At 37.1% G+C, this 22,354-nt stretch overlaps 1 pseudogene; it reads right to left on the bottom strand.

Moving 5' to 3' along the window:
• Positions 1–15,338: 15,338 nt before the first annotated feature.
• On the bottom strand, positions 15,339–16,144 carry LOC115830824 (annotated as a pseudogene).
• Positions 16,145–22,354: the final 6,210 nt, after the last annotated feature.

Below are 22,354 nucleotides of genomic sequence, written 5' to 3'. Positions count from 1 at the left end.
AAACAAAGGTTATTCATGCAAGAATAATTTAACTCTCTTTAGGAAATACTTGGTAACTGACCGAGACTGAATACAGTTATAAGAAAGGGGGAAGAATCCTCCAAACTCCGAGAATGGTGTCGAGATGGAGATCCTCTCAGCCAGGCCATCACCTGACTGCTGTCTGAGACTGGCCCAGGCCCCAGCCTGCTCCCACTATCTGACTCTTAAGAACACTGCCAGAATAAACCGCTTGAGCGTCTGGTGATGTCTAAGACTCATCTTTGATGTGAATCAGACAGGAGGGGAGAAGTCACCCCTGGGAGGCAGGTTAACTGAAACTACCTGAGAGCCCTGAATATGATGGAAATGTAGCCCCACTGTTTACAGGGGAGAAGAAACAAAATGGGAGGAGCACACCGCTGTCTCTGCCATAGTCCACTCTTCTTGTGCCCAAGCATCCATTTCATTTTTTCTCTTAAACAGAAAATCACTTGCTCTTATCCAAGGAAGGCACTTCAGGTTCCATCTAAGTACCACACCAGCTCAAATTTCAAAATAATATAGATGATATGCAACATCATTCACTTTCTGCTGCAGATGTGGCCCTTCATGGGCTGGTGACATTAGTTTGCAGTGCAAGTCATGTGGTCATCACATACATGTGCAATACATGTGGGAGAGCAGAGGCTGGGCAACCTCAGTAAACCTTCTCCTTCAGAGTTGTAAAAACATTGCACACAGGTCCATTCACCCATAAGCCTTGATGGGTAGCTATCCTCTCCTGGGTTGGGAGTGTTTTGCTGATTAGCTCCTGGTTTTGTTTTGGAGAAGAATCCCCATAGTCCATTACTATCAGTAACTTCGCTCCACCTATTTACAGATACCCCCTTGGCATTCATCTTTGAGGGCCAATCTGACTTGAACATTATGTTTTCTGCTTTCTTTGGTGGCTTCCCAGTTTTTACAATTGATCTAAAGTTTTTGCAAATGTAAGTGCCTCAAACTTTTACCCTTTTTTTTTTAGTTTTTCAGACAGAATCTCACTCTGTCACCCAGGCTGGAGTGCAGTGGCATGATCTCGGCTCACTGCAACCTCCACCTACCAGGTTGAAGTAATTCTACTGCCTCAGCCTCCCAAGTAGCTGGGATTATAGGCACCTGTCACCATGCCCAGCTAATTTTTTGTATTTTTAGTAGAGACAGGTTTTCACCCCGTCAGGCTGGTCTTGAACTCCTGACCTCAAGTGATCCACCCACCTCGGCCTCCCAAATGCTGGGATTATAGGCATAAGCCACCGCACACGGCCAAGCTTTTACATTTCTAACAGTTAAAGGAAGATTTGCATAAGCCAGTGTACCAATATTTTCCAAATGACCAAATCATTACGTAACAACAATCATGCGTGGATAAAAGATATATTCAAACGCAAGACAGATCAATGGACTTTAATGCCACTATGTATATAAAGTTCATTGCAACTAACCTTTAAGAAATTGTCTCTTCTCCAGTTTTGATCTAGAATCCAAGAATAATGTCTATAATTGTAGCTCCAATTAATATCTACAATGAGAACACTTTTAAAATCCTACTCTATTTTCCAACTACATATCTGTGTGAGGACACATTTGCTTTCATATACTTCAACCAAAACCACAAATTGAAACAGATTGGCTATATAATAGAAACAGGTACATAAATCCAGCTATCTTCTGTTAATTCAGGCAGTAAAGAAATCTGCAAACATATAATGTCACTTTTCTCATATTTTCCTGTTTTGGTAAATATATTCATTTTTCATGAAAAAATATGTTAATGTTGTAGATTTATTATTTTTAAATTAATTAATAAGTATTTTAAAATTTACTTGTTTATTTCTAATACAATTGATTTCAACACTCAGAAAACACACAAACAATAACATTTTTAGGATCATCAATAATTTTTTAAGTGTAGAGATTCTAGACCAAGAGGTAGAGGAAAATTGGCATAGAAATAAGACCAGAAAGAAACAGACATGCGTTTTTGGTAAATACATAATGTCCCCCATTTACATTACAGAATTCCTACCTACAAGCAGAATTCTGTCTTGTAAAAATCACAAATACACAAAAATCACAAAATCACAAAAATACACATACATCACAAAAACACACACGAATCACAAAAAGTCATACAAAATGTAACAAACCTGCACGTTCTGCACATGTGTCTCAGAACTTAAAGTATAATAAAAGAACACAAATACCAGAGAACAAACAGTAACAAGCATCTGTGATATGATAATACATCTACCAAAAGTAGCTGTCCTGAGTTATTTAATACAGAAAAGATTTGTGGATGGGGAAAAAAGCAGCAGAACATGTGAAGCTATGGCTCTCCTCATTATTTAACCTGTAATGGGAATGGACAGCACCTGTGACCATCCATCCACCAGCTATGGCAGAACAGACGGATTTCCATATGTTCCTAAATTTAGGTGCTATGATTTCCACTTCATGCCTTATTTTCAGAGCCTTGATATATTTACTTTGGTATTTTAAATTGGTTCATAATAGGATATAGTCCATGTACATAGTTACTTATTTTTAAAATATTTTTGAATTGCTATATTCTTTGTTGTCATTATTTTTGAGACATATACATAGAAATAAGGTCACAAATTTAGTTCAATGTCTGTAATAGAACAGTTGCTTAATAATACTTGTTATTGCTTTCTAATATTAGGTAGAACAGCTAGGCAGAAGTTAGCAAGAAAATAGTTGATTTGGACAACATTATAAACAATGTAAACCTAACAGACATCTAGAGAACCCTCCACCCCACAGTGAGTGCAGATTCCTCTCAAGCGCACATGGAACAGTCTCCAGCCCAGACCACACACGAATTCTTACAAGCATCAGTCAATGTAAAAGGGCTGAAGCCATACAAAGTGTATTCTCCAGCCACAGTTGAATAGAAATCAATGACAGAAGAAAGTTTGAGAAATTCATAAAAATGTGCAAATTAAATAACATGCTCTTAAATAACATGCTCTTAATAATTATTCATATTTAATAATTAAAATTAAATAACATGCCCTTAAAAAACATGCTCTTAAATAATCAATGCATCAAAAAGAAATCACAAGGAAAATTAGAAAACATTACCTAAACTTAACTGGCAATTCTACGTAGGTTGCTGGTGATCAATATGCCACACCTGTGTCTCCATCTGACACCCAGAGTTGGCCAACCAGGCAACTGTGTGTGTGCGTCTTTCCTTTCTCATTTCTTCAGGTGCTTCTCCAAAACCTCAGTTCAATCTTATGAAGAACTTCTCTAGTTCTTGGGTCACTTTAGCAGTGTAATCAGAAAATAAATTTGCCTGTCTCAGATTTCACATGTCCACAGTTGACCTATGACTTTGTTGATTACCTCCATTTAATATAAATGTTATAGTCATAGCACCTAAAAGAGCAATTTTATTACCATTTAAGCTATTAAAATAATTGATACCAAGCTGTTGAACACAATAATTGGAGAAGCAATTAGTGCACAGAGAAAAAACTCCTACCTCAGAAATAATTGACATTTCAGGTGAAAATTATCAAAAATACTTAGAGGAAAAAGTAATCGTTTCCATTAAACAAAAGTTTAGAATGAGGCAGTAGGAAACTCCATAGCAAAAACCTAAGTGTCAAAAGATTTAGAATGTGTCTCAGAGTTGTCACTGAATCTCACTCAGATCCATTAAGAATTGTCCCCCTCCTCCCCAAACATAAAGAAATACGGTAACATTTGTATTCACAGCAGTTACTGAATTCTTGAAAAATATATTACAATTATATGGTTAAGAGTCAAACAGTAAAATAATAGAGTAAGAAATCTGTCCTATCTATCAAATTACCATCCATCTCATCTTCAGCCAAATAACTATTATTACTTTCTTGTGTATCCTTCTAGACATATGTTACACACACACAAGCAAAAATTACATCTCATTTTTCAGCTTTTTTTTTGACACAGGATCTTGCTCTGTTGCCCAGGCTAGAGTGCAGTGGTGTGATTATATCTCCTTGCAGCCTTGAACTCCTGGGCTCAAGTGATCCTCCCACCTCAGCCTCCCAAGTAGGTAAGACTACAGGGGGAGTGCCACCACACCTAGCTAATTTTTAGTTATTTTGTAGAGACCAAGGTCTCACTATGTTGTCCAGGCTGGTCTGGAACTCCTGGCCTCAAGCAATTCTCCCACCTCAGCCTCCCAAAGTGCTGAGAATTTAAGAGTGAGCCACCACAGTCAGCCCAGCAAGCTTCTTAATACAAATGGCAGCATGTGATACACAGTATGCTGCATCTTAACTTATTAACTTAACCATGTATCCTGAAGATATTTCCATTTTACTACATAGGGGGCTCCCTTTTTTATAGTTTCATATAAGCATCAGAAAAAAACTACAGAATTTATTTTACCATCCCATACAGATGAAAATTTAGGATTTTTTCCACTGTTTTGCTGTTAAAAACAATGTTGCAATGAATAATACTGTACATCCACTATTTTTTAAATGTGTGAATATGTCCATAACATAAATTCCTAAAAGTAGAATTGATGGGCCAAAAGGTATATATATTGATAATTTTGATGAATGTTGATCGATTACACTCCCTCTCCCATAGGTGTTTAACCAATTTACATTTCCACCAACAGTATATGTGACCCCCTGTTTCCCACAGCCTTACTGATAGAGAATAGTAACAAACTTTAAACTTTTGTCAATTGATAATGAGCTTGAGGGAGCTTGATCACACTGTCTGATGTGTGAAGCCACTTATCTTTATGATAATTTCATGGATGGGGGGCAATAGATTTTTAAAAGTTGTATTGGCTTATAGGATCGATTGATATATAATGAAATCATCCCCGTATCTGTGATCTAAATTGGAGCATTTCTCCAGTAGTTTGAATTTTACTATGCTTAGATTACATTTGTTTCTTGTTTGTTTTTACCAAGCATATGTTTTGTGGTTGTGCTTACTAACTTCTCTGTAATAGAATATTTCATCTTGTTCCTTGGTGTCTTTTGAATTCGGAATTATGATTGGAAAGTCCTTTTCCACTGTAGTGTCATAAATAGATTCTAATTTTCATTAATTATATTTAAATCTTTGGCTCATATAGAATTTTTTCAAGCTGTTCAGTGTGAAGTGTTCATATTAATTTCTTTCCAGATGGATAGCTTCATTTTCTCAATAATATATATTATATAGTCTATTTATATATATTTTTTCATTTAATTTATACATATATAAATTAAATACCAAATTTAATTTAAGCTAAATTTTCATATGCATATATGTGTATTTTTGAATTATCTTACATCAGTGCCATAATATTTTAATTATTAAGTTTCTATAATAGTACAACTTGTTTTCACTTAAATTTTAATCACATTGAGACTTTTAAATTATTTTTCCAAATACTTTTTCAGAATATGTAGGTAGTAATATGATTATCATTTCAAGCATAGTTCCAAAAGCATTTGCGTGGAATTGAGCAAAGTACCATGCATCACTCTTTTAATTCCTCTTTTCTTGTGGTTATTATGTCCTTATTGTTTATTCTGAGCATTTTTCTTCAATCATCAGCTAATGGTTTATCTTTTTACTGTTTTTATAACAGACCACATTTAGAATTTACTTCCTAATTCAGAATTATCTGTTCTATGTCAGTTTCTCCTTTCATCCCTATTAATTCCCTCCTTTGCTTTCCTTTAGTTTATTTCATTCTTCTTTGTCTAACCTTTTGAGTCAGATATTTAATCACTTACTTTCATGCTTTGTTTTATTGATATAAGTATTTAAGTCTATAGCTAGTTTTCTTTTAATGTTCATTAAGCTACATTCTGGAGGTTTTTATTTGTGTTTTCATTGTTTTCTTTCCCAGTTGTTCTTCCATTTTTTGTTGGTGTTTGTTTCCTCCTTGAACAAGGAGATAAGTAACAATATTTAAGTAAGAATATTTAAAGTTTTAGGACAAAAAAGTTCATTTCTTATTTTAAAATTTAATTTCTAGTTATATTACATTTATGTATGGTCAATTTTTGTGAATACAGAGGCACTTAAATGTGTGTATATATATATATATTCTTTTCAGAGCACATATTTTAATAAATATTAATCAGATGTAACTTGTTCATTATATCACATTGGCTACACTACTTTTGGGTCTTTTAATCTGCTTTTGTACTGAGAGAAGTGAATAAAATTATCCTATTTCCAGTGTGTTTCTATTCCACATTTTATTTCCTGGAATACTCATTTTTAAAAACTTCATAATCTGCTTTCTTCAAAAGTATTTATGTTATATATCTACTCATAATTGTATTATTTAGCATGATTACTTATTTTTCTTTTTCTCGTTTAATAATGTTAATTGGATTTCATTTTGTCTGACATTACCATTACGAATTATTTTTTTTGATTTTTCTTTTCCCACTTTATCTTTGAATATCATTTTTATTTTATTATTATTATTATTATTATTATTATTTTGAGACAGAATGTCGCTCTGTTGCCCAGGCTGGAGCACAGTGATGTCATCTCGGCTCACTGCAACCTCTGCCAACCAGGTTCAGGCGATTCTCCTGCCTCAGCCACCCGAGTTGCTGGGATTACAGGCACATGCCACCACGCCCAGGTAATTTTTGTATTTTTAGTAGGGACGGGGTTTCACCAGGTTGGCCAGGCTGGTCTCAAACTGACCTCCAGTGATCCGCCCACTTCGGTCTCCCAAAGTGCTGAGACTACAGGCATGAACCACCGCACTTGGCCTTCATAACATTTTAGTTTTAACCATTTGAATCCCATGGTATCCTCAGCAGAGGGTTGGGTTTTGTTTTACGAGCCGCTATGAAAATATTATTTGTTTTACTTTTGTGAATTAAGCCCATTTATGACAGATATGTTCAGTCTACATTTTTTATATCTTGTAGTGTTATTCTCTGTTTTTTCCTTAAGTCTTTTATTATGTGCCTTGGGTATGTTGTGTGTGCACGTTTACACATGGCGTGGGTGTGTACGTTGTGTGTAGTTCTGCTATTTACAAGTTTTATATTTCTTTATAAGCAATATGTTAGCTTTATCTCTAATTATTTGGACAGTATCTGTGAATTCTAACTATGAGCCATGGTGAAATTGGCTTATGCTCTCTTCTTGCCCTTCTAAACTCTCTTCTCAACCACCCAATTAAATCTTAAGTTTATCTTGCTTGGTGTATTGTTAGTTATGCTAAAGTTTCCATTAGAGGATCTGTAAACTTTGTATGTTGTCCTTTGACTACCAGCTCTTATTGGTGAGGCAACTATTGAGTTTGCTTCCCTCCCTCTTCACCACTTTCTGTTTCAATTTCCTACATCATTATATGACGTTTCCATTCTCCTTTGTCACCCCAAAATCCATCTTTTGTCATATTAATTTAGTTAAATGTATTCCAAGTTTACAGCCAGTCTTTTTATCATCATTTTTAAGGAATATTTTAGTTGGCTAGAAGTGTGTTTTCTAGAAATTTTGTCAAGAAAAAATATTTCCTGACTTCTTGCATGTTGAAACCCCTTGTTTTGCAATCTTTATTCTAGCAGAACAATTTGGCTGAATTTAAAATACTAGACTCATAGTTTATTTTCTCACAAATATTTAATGCAATTTTACTGTCTTCTCACTATGAATGTGTTGACTGTTGCTATAGAGAAGTGAGAGACTAATTTTTTTTCCATTATAAATGACTTGATCTTTTTTGTAAGAGTGCCCAAGTAATTATTTATGCATGAGTTCCATTCTATGCCTCAATATCAACAACTTTAGGAAACGTTTCACCTGGTATAATCTTTCAGAGTGTAAGTTCAAATCATTTTTATTCATTGAATTGTATCTTTAAATGTTTTTTTTAAGTCACTGTTTCAGTTTTGTTCCTTGGAAATTTAATTTGTGCATATTTTGGATCTCCTTTCCCTGTGTTTTATGGTTTTAAAAAATTTTCTCTTTGTTCTTTTTATTTGAAAATGTTTTATTTTGCTTACTCTTCTCATTTCTGTCCTCTCCATTATCTGCTAGGATTTTAGTAGGTTCTATCCTCTCCTTTACTATTTTATTTCTATGATGACTTAATTTTTTTATTTTACTTCTCTCCTAATTTCCCCCACTTAATGTTGCATTTCCTCCTTTGCCATGTCATCTCTTTCTTGATTTTTAAAATTTTTTTTATTTTGTGGTCTCTCCTTATAAAGTTTATTGTCTACCAAATTTCTGATTTTGTTTTTTTAATTTAAGCCAAATTTTTGGTCATAATTTTTATCTCTTCAGAGCAATATTTCCGTAGTGAATGTTCTCTATTCATTATTTTTACTGATCTTTTCTTCATTTTCTTCACACAGTATCCTTCTTCCAATATTATACTGAGTCTTTTATATGTCTTGTCATTTAATATGTAGGCTTTCCTCAAACCAAATTCCTATTGGCTGAGGAAAGCCAAAGTAGTTTCTAAAGCTTTCTAGTTTTCACAACGCAAATATGCTCTTTTTCTTGCTGCCTTCTCTGCTCCTGCGAACTGAAGCCAGTTTACAATGTTTCTGCTGTAAGATGTTTACACTTAAAAGTGTGGGCTTCTCACCTGGAGACACTGCTTCTGTGTGATCGATCTCATGCCGCTGAGGCCTCTGTACTTTCTTCATTCCTTCTCACTTCTTTCTTTTCTCCCCTCATTTTGTTTGTCTCATGTATGTCGTTACAGACTAAGAATTATACGTATCTTCACTTTACTGAAAGTTGAGCTTTCTGGGTTCTTTTAAATTTTACTTTTGAATAAATTCCACGAGGAAAAAGAAAATGCAGGCTTTTGCAACCATGATCCCAATAAAAGTCCTGCTTAGTGATTTTACAACCACCTTTGAAGATTGATATTTTAACCAGAACAAGAGGACACAAAAATTCTCCTCAATGAAATATTTCTCAGAAAACATATTTTAGCTGTCAAGTCAAAACTAAATTAGAAGAGATACTATAAAATGTAAATTTTATTTTGAGACAAAATATACTCACAGCCAAACAGGTTTTAGACAAGGTCTAGAAGAGAAAATTTTAGCCAGTCATGTAATCCCAATATTGTACACAAGATGAAACAGAAATGTTTTTCATTATGTACTACCTTTAAGCTAGGAATTGGCATCATAGAAAATCACTTAGATGACTGTATCCCACAGATAAAACGTGCTAATACTAGATTCATATTTACTTAAAATGTAACAGTGACTACCAGACTCCTCAAAGAGCTGACGAATCACCTTTCCCATTTCTTCCATCTGTTCACTTCCCAGACTTTTCAGCCTTTTTTGAGATAGTTGGTGATGGAGATGTAGATTCCATCTTCTCAGGTACTCTCGACCACGTGCAATGCTCTTGCATCACTACACATATACTCTCCTCCCTCCAGAAAAATTAATATCACACGGATCTCTAACCACCTTCAGTATAAACCCTTGCCTATTTTCAGAAATGTGTAGAAAATGACTGGACGAGATCTCACTAGAGTTAATATTGGCAAACTGCTCAGTCAGACAATTTTTGTGTTGGGTGGGAGAGGGCAGGGTTATCTTCTTTTACCTCTCTCTCCCTCTTGCTCTTGACAGATGACACATAGTTATCTAGCTAGATAGATAGATATCCACACTGTACCTATAGAATATTTTTTGATGAAAATATCCATTTGGTGAAATATCTCTGATGTCACATGGACAGTTGACCTTTTGTCTTCCATTGTTACTATCTTGTTTCTTCTTTTATCTCAATAAATTTTACTTTTCTACCCAAAGTTTCACACTTCAAGTCTTCTCTTCCTGTATTTCCTGCACTACTCTTACATAGTGGAATATTGTGAAAAAAGAATAGACCACATAAAAAAGTCTAACAGTTACTTATCTATGGTGCTGGCCTGGCTCATGTCCTCTTCTCTGGGCCTAGATTGTCATCATAGTTGCTCCTACCTGCCCGTTAAGGAGTGGAACTCATGGCCTACGAGTCGACAGCATCATCCCTCCAGGCCTGCTGAGCCAGGCTAGAGATGGCTGAAACCGGAGTGGACTGTGAGTGCAAGCCGGAGAACTTTGTTTGTTCCTTCAATAATTTGGAAGAGGGACACAAAAACTACAGCTAGTCCATTAGTCATTTAAACCGAGAGGCTCCATAAATCTGAGTTTGGGGCAGCAAGATTTATGAAAAGAATAAGAAGTTAAGAAACAAGAGAGAGAGAGAGTGCAGAAGTGTATAATGAAACCCAGGTGAGAGACCAGGTTTCTGAGAGAAACAGGGCAAGAAGGAGCAAGTGCCTCATTGTCAGATTTCATGAGTCCAAGCCCACTTTTTGATGCTGGGATCTGCAAGTTTGCCAATTAATTATAATTTCAAGTTTCCCGTTTTTGCTTAAACTAATTTCACTAAACCTGTGTTTTGTAAAGCAACAGTTCTATGATTAAATATACACATTCTTTAAATTAGGGCAACATGAAGATACTTGTCAAAAAAGCAATGATAAAAGCAACAGGAATATTTGAATTAATGAAATTACAACAGAGATTCAAATTAAAGGTTGGGAAAAAAATGTAACATATTCTATTGTTTACAGCATTAACCTACGTGAAATAACTTATTTGTGCAGGTTCATTAGGCTTTGAGGAATACTCAGTGGAGCATATAAGGTAGAATAAAATTAGAACAAAATATCGCAACCTCCTACGTTTTCAACACAGCTATGAATATTGGAAGGCTATGTTTTTTAACTGCTGACACATGGAAAATTGTAATTAGATCCTTGAGACCACACCAGATCGACTAATCCAGATTCACAGACATGTGACAAAGATAATTTCTTCTAGGCCAACTGGGGACCGTCTCTAGGATATAGAAATCAGATGATTAGGAGCTATATTTTATTTAAAATTAAAATAGGAGGCAGCATACATAACGGTAACGGCAAGAATGGCTTCAGTGAACTTAATGGTAGGTCTGTTGATCAGATCTGAGGCATGAAGTAAGGGTTAATCCTCAGTCATTTTATCTAAATAAGGAATTATAAGGCTTGGCTGAGGACCAAAGGATGATATTAAATTCCAGTCATGAAAGGAATAAACTTGGCCTTGTAATGTTTCTGCACCAACAGCTCATGCCCTAATGTTTGCAATGAATGTCTATGGTTGTTGAATCAGGGAACCCAAGTTTGTATACGTGCATGCATACATAAAGGCATGCATGTGCACACTTCTTAGACGTCTGCCCTGCGTTCTGCTTCAAACACTTAGTGTCACTAAACCCTTCAAGGTTTGCGTGGAGGCTTCAGTCCTTGCCTTCTTTCCCAATTGTGGCCCATATGCAAATTTAGAAAAGTTGAGGTACTACAAGAAGAAATTGGATCATTTAACTTTAAAAAAAATAGGTAATTGGCAAAGAAAAAAATGTATATATTCAAGATGTACCATATGATAATTTGTAATACGTATGCATGTTATACAGATTACAATAAATTAAAATATTCATCACTACCCATAGTTACCATTTGTCTGGAAGGGGGTGAAGACACTTAAAATCTGCTTTCTTATCTATTTTAAAGTAAACAATAAAATATTATAAATTGTAGTCACCACGCTGTACACCAGATCCACGGAATCTCTTCATCTAACAACTGAAAGTCTGTACCCTCGGACCATCGTCTTTCCTCACTTTACTCTCCATTCAAACAGTGCTGCTCATTTCTTAAACAAATCATTTGTTTTCCTGCTATTGAGCTGTTTTAGCTCCTTTTATATCTTGAATATTGACCCCTCATCAATTGTATGGCTTATAAATATTTTCTCTCAATCTGTAGAATGTCTCTTCACTATGTTAATTGTTTTCTTTGCTGCATGGAAGCTATTTTAATTTGATGTAACCCCATTCATCATTTTTTGCATTTGTTGCCTGAGCTTTTGGGATCAGGTCCAAAAAAATCATTGCCCAGACCAACTTCATAGTTTTTCCTGTAATTTTTTTTGTACTTTTACAGTTTTAGGTCTTACACTTTGGTCTTCTATCCACTTTGAGTTGATTAATGCATATAGTGTGAGATAAGGGTCCGCTTTCATTCTTCTGCATACAGATATCGAGTTTTTCCAACACACTTGAAAAAAACTGTCTTTTCTCCCATTGTTTATTCTTGGCACCTCTGTCGAAATCCATTGATTGTAAATGCATAGTTCATTTCTGGGCTCTCTATCTGCACCATTGGTCAATATGTCTATTTTTATGCCTGTAGCATGTGCTATTCTAATTATGATAGCTTTGTGATATAGCTTGAAGTGAGATTGCATGATGTCTCCAGCTTTGTTCTTTTTGCTCATGATTTCCTTGAATATTTGGGAGGTTTGTGAATTTTAGGAAATTTTTTCTATTTCTATGAGATATGATATTGGAATTTTGATAGGGGTTACGTTGAATCTGTAGATTGTTTTGGGTCATATGAACATTTAACAGTATTAATTCTTCCAATTATGGACACAAAATGTCTTTCAATTAATTTGTGTCTTCCTCAGTTTCTTTCATCAATGTTTTGTCGTTATCACTTACAGGATCTTTCACCTCCTTGGTTAAATGTATTCCTAAGTATTTTTATACCTATCATAGATGAAATTATTTTCTTAGTTTCTTTTTTGGATAGTTTGTTGTTAGTGCAAAGGACTGAATAGACATTTCTCCAAAGAAGACATACAAATACCGAAAGAAACATGAAAAAAAAGCCCAACACCACTAATCTTCAGGGAAATACAAATTAAAATCACAATGAGATATCATCTTACACCTATCAGAATGGCTACTGTCAAAGAGATGAAAGATAACAAGTGTTGATGAGGATGTGAAGAAAAGGAAACTCTTGTACATTGTTGGTGAAAATGTAAGTTAGTATAGCGAATATGGAAAACTGCATGGAGGCTCCTCAAATAACTAAAAATAAATTGCCATACGATCAGTAATCCTACATCTGAGTGTATATATGAAGGATTTAAAGTCAGTTATGTCAAAGAGATATCTGTGTTTCCATGTTCATTGCACAAGTATCAACAATGGCCACATTATGGAATCAACCTAAGGGATGAATGCATCAAGAAAATGTGGTGTATATATACACAATGGAATTGTATTCAGCCTTAAAAAGAAGAAAATGCTGCCATTTGTGACAACATACATGAACCTGGAGGACATTATCTTAAGTGAAATCAGCCAGGCACAGAAAGACAAATACCGTATGTTCTCACTTATACGTAAAATCGAAAACAATCAAACTCACGGAAGCAGAGTAGAATAGTGGTTACCAGAGGGTGAGATGTGGGAGAAATAGGAAGATTTTGGCCACAAGATACAAAATTTCTGTTAGACAAGGGAAATAAATGATAAGTATTTGAGATGATGGATATGTTAGCTTGATGTAATCATTCCACACTGTATACATACAACATAACATCACTTTGTACCCCGTAAATAAATACAATTGTAATTTGTCACTATAAAAAAATATGCAAAAAACAGCTGCAAACATCTGTCTTTAATTGTACACATAAACAATTTCATTTGACTTGTATGACCTTCTGTGGACGTGAGGGGCTCACACTTGCATTTCAATTCTTTTAGCTATATGATGTGAACTAACTTGCTTACATTAACACTTTCCTCTATTATTTTGGTGCCTAGATGATTAGCATACTAAACAATGTTTGAATGTGGATTCAATATGAGTCATAAAAATATGTTGTTTTGTAGCAGGGAGCCTACTAGGCTAGAAAGAACTACACAGGTTGAAGGTTTTTCTTTGGTGGGGGGCATCACCCAACTTGTTTGGCCCTTGAAGCCCTGCACTCAGGGTGGGGCTCCCACAGCCTATTCTCGTGTCTAGAGCAATAACCATGGCAGTTCATGTCCCTTGTAATTTGGTACAAGGTGACAAGTAAAGGATTTGTTTTGACTCATTGGACCCACTCTGGAATGGGAGTAATATATATTTACCCTTAAGCTAGTGGCTTCCCAGTTGCTTTTTTAAGCACCAGACACATTTTTCCCTAAGCAAACAAACAAACAAACAAAAAAATCTCATTCAAAACCCTCATATGTGGAATAATGAAAAGCAGAGTTGCTCTGGCTGAGAAAGGAATGGCTTATAGCAGGGAGAAGTACTTGCCATTAGACCCAAGAGTTCCAAAGAACATAACTAGGGTCGGGGAACAACAAAAAAGCCTGTCATCCTGGATGGATTTGGGGGTAAAACTCGGGTTTCCGTCTTAGCCTCCGTTATTGCCCCAGTCTGAATTCTTGAATTTCCCTCTTTTCAAAGCTTCTGTGTCGACAGTGATTTTGCTCTGTGTTAGTCCATACTGGTTTGAGCCTCACTTACATCAGGGGTCTGTTCTTCAGCTTAAATATTCAGCATAAATCCTGTTCCGTCTTATCTATAGAATTGTGAAGGAGGTTTTGATTCTGCTGCTGTGTGACTTAAATATCTCCTACTAATTAAGTACAGTCCCAGGAAGGGTGTTATTTAACAAATGTCATGGTCAGCGATTATCCTCTGCTATAGGCATGTTTTGTCCTCATTGTGGTTGAGTCTGTTTCCGACTCAAATTAGAACTAAAGGTCTTTCCCCAAAGGGCAGCAGGAGGGGCCTTGTAGGCTGGTTAGTGGAAGGCCCTGAAAATCACTGCCAGCCACCATGGAGGGTCATTGCCTCTCTGTGCTCCTATCCAATGCTTGTTGACTTCGTGGGGGCCACATGATTTTGCATGATTTTTAGTAGACTTTAAATAGATAAAATTGGTATAATTTTGAAAGTCCTTTTGGATTTTTTCAACCTTAGCCACACATTGGAATCACCTGGGGAGAACTGTTCAAACAGCTAAAATATCGCTGATGTCCAACATAAATTCAATCAGAGTATCTGGAGGGGAGCCCAGTCATCCGTTGTTTCCAACACGACTCAGGTCATTCCAGTAGGCAGCCGAGCCCTGGGAGCTGCTGCAGTCAAGAGAGCTGAGCGCTTTCCACCTGGCAAGCCTTCCACGGGTTTTCATGATGGCTTATGGGGCCTTTTCTACTGCTTTTTAAAAGCAGCGCTACACTGCCTTTCTCTCGAAGCAGCACTATGCTAAATTAAAATTTCAGTGCCCGCTGTCAAATGTCTTTACTTACAGGGTGCTGAGGGTGTGCACGGCCCTGCCTTTTCTCCTGTATAGCAGCAGCAGTGCTCTTCTCCTCACTCCTGGCTCCACGTTAAGCAGGAGAGGAAGCTGGGCAGGCCCTGAGGGCGTGGTGTGTTAGCAGGGCTCGTGGTTCTCAACTTGGGCCGCCTGTGATTTCATCAAAGAAAGTCCAGTCGTTCGGCCAAACCTCATCATCATCACTACCCTTTGACTAGTAGTAATTTTGGTGTTTTCATTCCTGCCTAGCTCCCAAGCCTGTTTCTCAACTGTGGTTCAGAATCTAAGAGGCACGAAACTGAGTGATTTCCCCTTCAAATGTAAATCCATACAACACGAGTCCCTGGGGGGTGGAGCACAGTGATGAGGACCCCAGCCTGACACCCTCCATGCTCAGCTCTGTCTGAGGAGCTAAGGAAGGAGCTGGCAGCGCTGTGGCGACGCATCCCCAGAGGAGCAGCAGCCTCTGACAGCAACACCAAGTGCAGGAGTGGAGGGCAGGGGAAGTCACCTGCTGCCAGGGTTCCACCGTGGGGATGATAAGAGGGAACAGCATGCACCACTGACTAAGTGTGGGAGTCATCAATAGGTAGGTTTCCATACATATTATCACTAAAGTCATTCGTATTTTTTTTATTGTTAAGAGCTCTGACTATTGGTGATTTTCATTTTAGAGATTTTCTTACCTGAATTTTCTAAACTTTAGTCAGAAGACACAGTACTTACAAAAGAAGAAGAAGAAAGAAGAAGAAGAAGAAGAAGAAGAAGAAAGAAGAAGAAGAAGAAGAAGAAGAAGAAGAAGAAGAAGAAGAAGAAGAAGAAGAAGAAGAAGAAGAAGAAGAAGAAGAAGAAGAAGAAGAAGAGGAAGAAGAAGAAGAGGAGGAGGAAGAAGGAGAAGGAGAAGGAGAAGAATTAAAAAGCATTACTAAAATGATTGTTTTGTGTTTCCTTTTAATACTAGCACAAGTTTAGTTTGTGTGACCTATCTCCAACTTTTTGTTTTAGCTTAATATCGTGCAATTAAACCAAATCCCCATTTAGATGTTAAAAATGTTCAATATACTTGAAAACCTACTACCAGTCAGTAATATCCAAGGTAATATACTAGTAATATACTAGGTCTTCAAGTCATTTCAAATGTAGGTAAATTTCCCCTGTATTACAAATGGAAAATTAAATACTCAAAGACTTTTATACTAGTTTTAATTCTCAGCTTCATTCTAATTTTTTTGTAATTAATTTGTCATTATGTTTTGTACTCAAAACTATGGTCTAATTTATTCATGCTAAATTGGGATGGATTTTTTAAATGTTAAGGGTTTAGTATTATGAATATTTTAACAATAATATAAACTCCATTTAACTAAAGTGCAGTATCATATTAGTGCATCATTCTCTTCTATTGTATATTTTTATTTCAATTTCTTAACCAAAGAGTACAGGTTTTGGAATCTCAAGAACCAGACATAAACCTTAGATTTCTCTAACATAAGAGGGATAAGCAGTAGCTTTGAAACCAGAAACATGGGATTAAATCCAACATGTCGTCTCCTCAGCTGTGTTATTGTCCTCTCAAAAGCCCATTCTCCTTGTTTAGAAAATGGCAGTGATATTGCTTTCTTCATGAGATTATTGTGAGGACAAAATGAGGTAATGGTTATAAATCCTCTTGTACTGTGACTGGCACATTAAAAATGCTAAATTACTCTTGGTTCCTTTTCCTTCCCCTTAATCATACATACAAATAACTCAAGTTTATGTAGCTGAACCCCTACACAATTCAGTCACCATCCATATGTCTCTGTGATCCCTTGACTCACGTATAACCCACCAATTGAAATTTCTCAATCCTCCATAATGAGTCCATCTAAATCAAGGATCGTATGTCAAAAATGATAGTACAACAGAAACATGCAATAAAGTTCTTTTTTCCTGGAAAAATGTATTTGACTTTTAGTCCCTAGAGTGAACCTGCTACAGGTGGAAGTCAGCAGAGTGAATGATTTTCTCACAAGAATTCCCTCATGTCTTCACTTGGCAAGCACTTTAAAGAACACCTGCTGCCTGGATGCTGGGGCTGCAGATGACATGCTATCATCTATTTCAAGAATTAAATCAATATCCAAAATATTCTGTCCCACTGAATGGTTGATGTAAAGGAGTCCACCCAGCTCTAGAATGTTCAATGATAGAAGAATACAAAATCCTGGGACTTCTTCCCCCACCGAAGTATTTATGAACTCTGTGCTGCCTTAGGTCTAATGCTTGTGCCCCATAGTCATCCTTAGGAAAGTGTTTATACACCCATGTTTGCACACATGTACAAAGTTCCCAATGCCCACCTGAACCAGACCCCTAAACGGATGAATTTCAACTTTCTTTGTTTCTGGTTACACACATTGAATGTTGGCTGTGAAAGAGAGTGTTCTTCCAGAATATTTAATTTGTAAACCCACCTATTGCAGAGGTAGCTTCTACATCTTCCCTTACAGCTGGGCATTGGGCTTTCTGTGAACAGTAGCGAGGCAAATGTTTAATAGAAAAAGCATGGAATTGGCCAGATCTGGGCTTGATTCCTGTCTTCATCACTTAATCAATGCTTTAAATTGGATTCAAAAATTAACTGGTCTACACTTCAGTTATTTACAAGGGACAGCAAAACCAGCCCCATAGAGAATTCTCACCATTTTCGCTTCCCTTTCACATATAGATCCTGTCTGTTTTTCTGTGACTTCTGCTCGCTGATCTTTTCCATCCTGGTGACTCTCTCTCCTTACCATTATTTTTCTTCAGATAACCTCTCCTCCTTAGGCCAGCATGACCCAGCATTTCTGTATCACTACAATCTTTTCAATCAGAAGAAACAAAAAAGTAACTGAACTATCTTAGATCACCAGGGAGCTTTATCAGCTGAGTGACTGAGCAGTCTGGAGGTCTGCAGGCTTCCTGCCCTGTCTGCTGGAGGCCATAAGAGCTCCAGCTGTGTCCCTGCAATTCCTCCTGCCACCCACATGCGCTGCCTTTGTCCCAAGACAGAGGCTATCAGTAGTAACAGGGCTTCAAGCTTCACATCTGGGGGAAACTATATGTCTCTTCTCATAGCTATTATAAAAACATGTTCAGATTCACTGTGTGTGGATCATCTCAAGACACAAACCCTTCTCCTGACCCATCACTAAGGCTGGGGCCCATATTACCTGATTGGTCTAGGTTAGGTGGGGTCTCTCCTAAATGGCTGGCAGGTCTTCCCACCTAAGAACACGTGACTGGCATACACAGTGATGGGAATGGCATCAATTTGACGAAGGCAAATACAACTTCCTCTACATTCCCTCACCAGTCAAGTCTCCTCTTTCAACATTTCCTGGTTCTATCACTTTTATTCTGATGCTACTTCCTTCTCACCCAGTGTCATCCCAGTGGACACCTGGAGAAAGTTCCATGGCAGGTCTGCTGCTAGATGACCAGTGACTGTGCTTCCAGAGAAGGCCACCCATCTGGCTGCCCTGTAATGTTTAAAGAATTTGCTTAAATTGTGGGGGGAAAAATACCCACAAGCCTCTTTATATGCCAGATATGAGTATGAAAGACTTCTGACTGGTTCCAAAGTAAACCCATCTACGAAACTAGACTTGCCACTGGTGAGATGACACTGCATTGTAAAAGAGAATACTTAGGGGGAAAAGTTCCATGACAGAGGAAACCTTAATTACACTATGTTTTATTACTCACTTCGTTACTACCAAAAAGGCATTCCAAATGCATAGTATTATCGAATTTACTAATGATTTAATTTAAATGGGTACATTTTGATATAAAAAGCTCTTTACAGTATGATTATACTTATATAAAATGAATGGCTCACATCTGTAATTCCAGCACTTTGGGAGGCCCAAGGTTGTTAGATTGCTTGAGGTCAGAAGTTCAGACTAGCCTGGCCCACATGGTGAAACCCTGTCTACTAAAACTACAAAACTTAGCCAGGCATGGTGGCACACATCTCTAGTTCCAGCTACTTGGGAGGCTGAGGCACAAAAATCACTTGAGCCCTGGAGGTGGAGGTTGCAATGAGCCAAGACTGCGCCACTGCACTCCAGCTTGGACGACAGAGCAAGACTCTGTCTAAATAAACATAAATAAATAAATAAAATGCCATGTGTGGGTGGTGGAAACAAAGGAACACATAAACAAATTAGAGGTGTTCATCTTTGGGATAGTGGATACATTATTATTAATGAAAAGGAGAATAAACATGAGCTTTTACATTACAGCATATCCTGTCAACACATTCCATAGAGAGATTGTCACCTTATAATGAATATTCACAGTCTCTCAATGTGACTGTTTTATATGAGTAATACCTGTTCTCTTTAGTTGTTTTCTTAAAATAAAATAAAAAATAAAACATCAATACCTAATCCCTCAAATATAGAAGATGGTACCTGTAAGATTAGTCCCGATTGTGATTGGTCAATACAGTGTTAGTTATCATCTCACACACTTTTAGAATGTTTTGTTTAGCCCTATCAAGCCTGCACTATGTAAATAGTCCAGCAAAAAACTAGCAAACATGCTACATGTACACACACAACAATGAATTTTAAAACTTCACAAATAAATACAAATACATCTTTATTTGAAAAACTACCATTCTCATCAATGAATAGGGCCCTACCTAACAGAAACACCTACTACAGGATACCCGATAATTGTATTTTTTCCTCAGGAAAAACTGAAGCTAGGAGCACCTTCCTGGCTAAATTTCCAGACGTCTGATGTTTTAGTTTTATTACAAACCTTGCCCATTTTAATCTGATTCTCTCTTCATGATACATGACTCTCTTCTTGCAGGGTAAGTTCATCTGAGAGCAGTTCTCTCATTTTAAATTAATCGGTTGCCTTCAATGTTATCCAGATTGAAGTGTTGATTGTATACTATTTATCTTCTTAATAACAAAAAATTAATCTGCAAAGGAAATATCAAAGGAGATGATCTGCTCTCCACTGTGAGAGATGAAGTGGTCTGATGTTCTCACTGAGAGTCATATTTAACTCCTTATATTTATTTCTGGGTGGTCATAATTTTATTTAAATGTGACTGCTTTCTCGACTTTATGTTTTTGACATTATTCTCAGAACACCCATCAGATTCACTCCAGGTCTCACTAAGACCAGAACAGCCCACAGTCAGGAGTACTGAAAAGCCCCTCCCAGTCTCCATTTTTAATCCAACCCCCAGCATCCTTTTTAGAGCCACAGATGTGACCTCCACACCAAAAGCAAATGTTGCAAAGAGATGCTCAGAGCTACAAAACACTCCTTCCTTCCCCACTGGTCAATGCAACCCCTTCTTAACAGCCACTTATTTTCTCATTTCTCACACCAACCACCTGCCCTCCTCCTTTTCTATGGTGTAATATGGGAAGGCTTGCTCATTCACAGATGCCAGATAGAGCAAGGGAGCATATAGCTACCCACATATGGCTAAGAAATTAGATCAGATGTTCAGGATTCTACTTACCAAAAGGTCATGTCTGCATTTCATTGGAGAACAGCAGTCTAGGGTTTCTCCTATGTTAGGACAAGAGACATAAAAAAAAAAAAAAAAAAAAAAAAAAAAAACTACAAAACTCTGCTCAAAGGAATAAACAAAGATGACAATGGGGTCATGGTAGAAATGTTAACAGAGCCCTAGCACAAAGCCTTGGTCTACATATCATTCCTTAAAAAAATGATTCAGCCATTCAACTAGTGCCTGCCAAGTACTGACACCATGTCAAGTCCTAGGAGCCTGGCAGTGAACCACAATGTCCCAATCCTGCCCTCAGGTGACTTAGAGAATATGATCCATGAGCCTAGCACTAATTCAGACTGTTAGAGAGATCTTGTTAGATGCCAGACATTGCTCTGACTGATTTATTAGTTCTTTTAATTCCCACAGAAAGATTTTACAGAAGTTATTATTGCTGTCCTTAAGTTACAAATGAAAAAAGATATACACAGAAAGTCTAAACAATTTGCTTCAAATGCAGGGCCAGGAAGTTCTGGAGGCAGGATCTGTGCACAGGCATGAGTGGCACCAGAATCCATGTTCTTGACCCTGCTATATCAGGGGTCCTTGCCATCCTCCACATTCCTGTTACAGTTCATCCTCACTAAACAAGACGTGATCGCTTTAGGGCTGAAAGTCAGGGAAGAAATTATCTTATCCAAAACTCTAGGTTCTGTGGAGACTGAAGCCCAGAGAGGGCTGATCACAGAATAGGCACTATGTGTCATGTCCCTATATTTCACACCACTGTCTGCATTTAAAACCAGCTACAGCAAAGGTGGTGTTTCATGCTAATTGACCCCCACAGCCTCTAGATAGTAGAATGAATATGTCTGAAGAGACTACCTGTATTTTAACTAGAGTTTCTCTGTTTTTCTTTCTCTTTACCTTCTATGTCTCCTAATGCTTTGTCTATGCTCTTGTAGACTTGGGACTTGACAAGGGGCCACCACATTGCAGAAAGTATTTTACCAACAAACAATGTCCAAATCTCCTAAATGCAGGGTAATTTCTTCCTCTGTGTCCATCATGGATAAGTAAGTAGCTGGCTTTCTGGAGAATTCAAGAAGACTAGAATGTGCCCCAAGCCTCAGTTACCTCCTGAGTGCAGCTGGGAGCCTCCAACAGTGTGGAGCAGTGGAAAAGGAAAGTGAAGGTAGCAGGTGACCCCAGCTCAGACCAAGCCAGAGATGCACACACAAGGCTCTACTGCAGCAAATGTTGGCTTCGTCCTTCCCTTGGCCTGTATGTCCTCACTTTACAACTGTGAGTAAAAGTGTGTGATCTCTAGAGGAGCAGACTATCTCCTAACAAGTGCCTGAAACTATAACTTTCATTGTTACTCAGGAAGATTTAATCTGATGTTGGTTACTTAAGTGTTTTCAGTTGGTGAAAATGTATCACTTTTGATCTGTGCACTTTCCTGTATTCATGATATACCTTATAATATATATGAGATCTGAAATCACACAAACCTAAGCCTAAATTTTCAAGCATTCATTTCTACCTTTGATTCTGGGCAAGTGTGCTTATCTGTTCTGGACTCTATTTATAAATAAGAAAAGTAGCAACCCCCAGAGCT

This window comes from Nomascus leucogenys, chromosome 17, assembly GCF_006542625.1.
Source record: "Nomascus leucogenys isolate Asia chromosome 17, Asia_NLE_v1, whole genome shotgun sequence".
NCBI classification, from domain to species: Eukaryota; Metazoa; Chordata; class Mammalia; order Primates; family Hylobatidae; genus Nomascus; species Nomascus leucogenys.
The sequence above is the reverse complement of the archived record's forward strand: the minus strand, read 5'-3'. Positions and strand labels throughout refer to the sequence as shown.